This window comes from Triticum urartu, chromosome 1A, assembly GCF_056163025.1.
Source record: "Triticum urartu cultivar PI428250 chromosome 1A, HENAU_Tu73, whole genome shotgun sequence".
NCBI classification, from domain to species: domain Eukaryota; kingdom Viridiplantae; phylum Streptophyta; class Magnoliopsida; order Poales; family Poaceae; genus Triticum; species Triticum urartu.
The window spans coordinates 540923530-540929333 of record NC_141873.1 but is presented as its reverse complement, the minus strand read 5'-3'; positions in this window follow the sequence as shown (position 1 = coordinate 540929333).

The following is a 5804-nucleotide window of genomic DNA, read 5'->3' as shown; positions in this document are numbered from 1 at the left end:
GATATGATCAACATAATGATGTTCACCATTGAAAGCTACTCCATTTCACGTGATGATCGGTTATGGTTTAGTTGATTTGGATCACGTGATCACTTAGATGATTAGTGGGATGTCTATCTAAGTGGGAGTTCTTAAGTAATATGATTAATTGAACTTTAATTTATCATGAACTTAGTCCTAGTAGTATTAGCATATCTATGTTGTAGATCAATAGCTCGCGATGTTGCTCCCTGTTTAATTTTTATATCTTCCTAGAGAAAACTAAGTTGAAAAATGTTAGTAGCAATGATGCGGATTGGATCCGTGATCTGAGGTTTATCCTCATTGCTGCACAGAAGAATTATGTCCTTGATGCACCGCTAGGTGACTGACCTATTGCAGGAGCAGATGCAGATGTTATGAACGTTTGGCTAGCTCAATATGATGACTACTTGATAGTTTAGTGCACCATGCTTAACAGCTTAGAATCGGGATTTCAAAGACATTTTGAACGTCATGGACCATATGAGATGTTCCAGGAGTTGAAGTTAATATTTCAAGTAAATACCCGAGTTGAGAGATATGAAGTCTCCAACAAATTATATAGCTAAAAGATGGAGGAGAATAGCTCAAGCAGTGAGCATGTGCTCAGATTGTCTGGGTACTACAATCGCTTGAATCAAGTGGGAGTTAATCTTCCAGATAAAATAGTGATTGACAGAATTCTCTAGTCACCATCACCAAGTTAATAGAACTTCGTGATGAACTATGATATGCAAGGGTAACGGAAACGATTCCCAAGCTCTTCGTAATGCTGAAATCGACGAAGGTAGAAATCAAGAAAAATATCAAGTGTTGATGGTAGACAAGGCCACTAGTTTCAAGAAAAGGGCAAAGGGAAGAAGGGGAACTTCAAGAAGAACGGCAAGCAAGTTGCTGCTCAAGTGAAGAAGCCCAAGTCTGATCCTAAGCCTGAGACTAAGTGCTTCTACTGCAAAGGGACTGGTCACTGGAAGCGGAACTGCCCCAAGTATTTGGCGGATAAGAAGGATGGCAAAGTGAACAAAGGTATATTTGATATACAGATTATTGATGTGTATTTTACTAGTGTTCGTAGCAACCCCTCGGTATTTGATACCGGTTCAGTTGCTAAGAGTAGTAACTCGAAACGGGAGTTGCAGAATGAACAGAGACTAGTTAAGGGTGAAGTGACGATGTGTGTTGGAAGTGGTTCCATGATTGATATGATCATCATCGCACACTCCCTATACTCTCGGGATTAGTGTTAAACCTAAATAAGTTTATTTGGTGTTTTCATTAAGCATGAATATGATTTGATCATGTTTATTGCAATACGGTTATTCATTTAAGTAAGAGAATAAATTGTTATTCTGTTTACATATATGGTTACACACCCAATGAAATTGGTTCGTTGGATCTCGATCATAGTGATACACATATTCATAATATTGAAACCAAAAGATGCAAAGTTAATAATGATAGTGCAACTTATTTGTGGCACTGCCGTTTAGGTCATATTGGTGTAAAGCGCATGAAGAAACTCCATGCTGATGGACTTTTGGAATCACTTGATTATGAATCAGTTGATGCTTGCGAACCATGCCTCATGGGCAAGATGACTAAGACTCCGTTCTCCGGAACAATGCAGCAAGCAACATATTTGTTGGAAATCATGCATACTGATGTATGTGGTCCGATGAATATTGAAGCACACGGCAGGTATCATTATTTTTTGATCTTCACAGATGATTTGAGCAGATATGAGTATATCTACTTGATGAAACACAAGTCTGAAACATTTGAAAAGTTCAAAGAATTTCAGAGTGAAGTGGAGAATCATCGTACCAAAAATAAAAGTTTCTATGATATGATCGCAGATGTAAAATATTTGAGTTACGAGTTTGGCCTTCAGTTAAAAACAATGTGAAATAGTTTCACTACTCACGCCACCTGGAACACCACAGCATAATGGTGTGTCCGAACGTCATAACCGTACTTTATTAGATATGGTGCGATCTATGATGTCTCTTACCGATCTACCACTATCGTTTTGGGGTTATGCATTAGAGACAGATGCATTCACGTTAAATAGGGCACCATCTAAATCCGTTGAGACGACACCGTATGAACTATGGTTTGGCAAAAAACCTAAGCTGTCGTTTCTTAAAGTTTGAGGTTACAATGCTTATGTGAAAAAGTTTCAACCTGATAAGCTCTAACCCAAATCGGAGAAGTGCGTCTTCATAGGATACCCAAAAGAAAATGTTGGGTACACCTTCTATCACAGATCCGAAGGCAATATATTCGTTGCTTTGAATGGATCCTTTCTAGAAAAGGAGTTTCTCTTGAAAGAAGTGAGTGGGAGGAAAGTAGAACTTGATGAGGTAACTGTACCTTCTCCCTTATTGGAAAGTAGTTCATCACAGAAAATCTGTTCCTGTGATTACTACACCAATTAGTGAGGAAGCTAATGATGATGATCATGTAACTTCAGATCAAGTTACTATCGAACCTCGTAGGTAAACCAGAGTGAGATCCGCACCAGAGTGGTACGGTAATCCTGTTCTGGGGGTCATGTTACTTGACCATGACGAGCCTACGAACTATGAGGAAGCGATGATGAGCCCAGATTCCGCGAAATGGCTTGAGGCCATGAAATCTGAGATGATATCCATGTATGAGAACAAAGTATGGACTTTGATTGACTTACCCATTGATCGGCGAGCCATTGATATTAAATGGATCTTCAAGAGGATGACGGACGCTGATAGTAGTGTCACTATCTACAAAAGCTAGAATTGTCGCAAAAAGGTTTTCGACAAGTTCAAGGTGTTCACTACGATGAGAGTTTCTCACTCGTATCTATGCTTAAGTCTGTCCGAATCATGTTAGCAATTGCCGCATTTTATGAAATCTGGCAAGTGGATAACAAAACTGCATTCCTTATTAGATTTATTAAAGAAGAGTTGTATATGATGCAACAAGAAAGTTTTGTCAATCCTAAAGGTGCTAACAAAATATGCAAACTCCAGCGATCCATCTTTGGACTGGTGCAAGCATCTCGGAGTTGGAATATACGCTTTGATAAGTTGATCAAAGCATATAGTTTTATACAGACTTGCAGTGAAGCCTGTATTTACAAGAAAGTGAGTGGGAGCACTACAACATTTCTGATAAGTATATGTGAATAACATATTGTTGATCGGAGATAATGTAGAATTATTCTGCAAAGCATAAAGGAGTGTTTGAAAGGAGTTTTTCAAAGAAAGACCTCGGTGAAGCTGCTTACATATTGAGCATCAAGATCTATAGAGATAGAGCAAGACGCTTGATAAGTTTTTCAATGAGTACATACCTGTACAAGATTTTGAAGTAGTTCAAAATGGAACAGTCAAAGAAAGAGTTCTTGCTTGTGTTACAAGGTGTGAAGTTGAGTAAGACTCAAAACCCGACCATGGTAGAAGATAGAGAGAGAATGAAAGTCATTCCCTATGCCTTGGCCATAGGTTCTATAAAATATGCCATGCTGTGTACCAGATCTATTGTATACCCTACACTATTTTTGGCAAGGGAGTACAATAGCGATCTAGGAGTAGATCACTGGACATCGGTCAAATTATCCTTAGTGAAATAAGGATATGTTTCTCGATTATGGAGGTGACAAAAAGGTTCGTCGTAAAGGGTTACGTCGATGCAAATTTTGACACTGGTCCAGATGACTCTAAATCTCAATCTGGATACATATTGAAAGTGGGAGCAATTAGCTAGAATAGCTCCGTGCAGAGCATTGTTGACATAGAAATTTGCAAAAATACTTACGGATCTGAATGTGGCAGACCCGTTGACTAAACTTCTCTCACAAGCAAAACATGATCACACCTTAGTACTCTTTGGGTGTTAATCACATAGCGATGTGAACTAGATTATTGACTCTAGTAAACCCTTAGGGTGTTGGTCACATGACGATGTGAACTATGGGTGTTAATCACATGGTGATGTGAACTATTGGTGTTAAATCACATGGCGATGTGAACTAGATTATTGACTCTAGTGCAAGTGGGAGACTGAAGGAAATATGCCCTAGAGGCAATAATAAAGTTATTATTTATTTCCTTATATCATGATAAATGTTTATTATTCATGCTAGAATTGTATTAACCAGAAACATAATACATGTGTGAATACATAGACAAACAGAGTGTCACTAGTATGCCTCTACTTGACTAGCTCGTTGATCAAAGATGGTTATGTTTCCTAACCATAGACATGAGTTGTCATTTGATTAACGGGATCACATCATTAGGAGAATGATGTGATTGACTTGACCCAATCCGTTAGCATAGCACTTGATCGTTTAGTTTGTTGCTATTGCTTTCTTCATGACTTATACATGTTCCTATGACTATGAGATTATGCAACTCCTGTTTACCGGAGGAACACTTTGTGTGCCACCAAACGTCACAACGTAACTGGGTGATTATAAAGGTGCTCTACAGGTGTCTCCGAAGGTACTTGTTGGGTTGGCGTATTTCGAGATTAGGATTTGTCACTCCGATTGTCGGAGAGGTATCTTTGGGCCCTCTCGGTAATGCACATCACTTAAGCCTTGCAAGCATTGCAACTAATGAGTTAGTTGCAGGATGATGTATTACGGAACGAGTAAAGAGACTTGCCGGTAACGAGATTGAACTAGGTATTGAGATACCGACGATCGAATCTCGGGCAAGTAACATACCGATGACAAAGGGAACAACGTATGTTGTTATGCGGTCTGACCGATAAAGATCTTCGTAGAATATGTAGGAGCCAATATGAGCATCCAGGTTCCGCTATTGGTTATTAACCGGAGACGTGTCTCAGTCATATCTACATTGTTCTCGAACCCGTAGGGTCTGCACGCTTAACGTTATGATGACAGTTTCATTATGAGTTTATATATTTTGATGTACCGAAGGTTGTTCGGAGTCCCGGATATGATCGCGGACATGACGAGGAGTCTCGAAATGGTCGAGACATAAAGATCGATATATTGGACGGCTATATTCGGACACCGGAAGTGTTTTGGGTGATTTCGGAGAAAACCGGAGTGCCGGAAGGGTTACCGGGACCCCCCGGGGAAGTATTGGGCCTTAATGGGCCTGAGGGGAGAGAGAGGGCAGCAGCCCAGGAGGTGGCGCGCCCCCTCCCATAGGGAGTCCGAATTGGACTAGGGGAAAGGGGTGCGGCCCCTCTTTCCCTCTCCCTCTCCCTCTCTTTCCTTCCCCCTTCTCTCTTCCTAGTTGGACTAGGAAAGGGGAGTCCTACTCCTACTAGGAGGAGGACTCCCCCCTCCTTGGCGCGCCCCAAGGGCCGGCCGGCCTCTCCCCCTTGCTCCTTTATATACGGGGGCAGGGGGGCACCTCTAGACACAACAAGTTGATCTTCGTGATCGTTCTCTTAGCCGTGTGCGGTGCCCCCCTCCACCATAATCCTCGATAATATTGTAGCGGTGCTTAGGCGAAGCCCTGCGATGGTAGAACATCAAGATCGTCACCACGCCGTCGTGCTAACGGAACTCTTCCCCGACACTTTGCTGGATCGGAGTCCGGGGATCGTCATCGAGCTGAACGTGTGCTAGAACTCGGAGGTGCCGTAGTTTCTGTGCTTGATCGGTCGGGCCGTGAAGACGTACGACTACATCAACCGCGTTGTGCTAACGCTTCCGTTTCCGGTCTACGAGGGTACGTAGACAACACTCTCCCCTCTCGTTGCTGTGCATCACCATGATCTTGCGTGTGCGTAGGAATTTTTTTGAAATTACTACG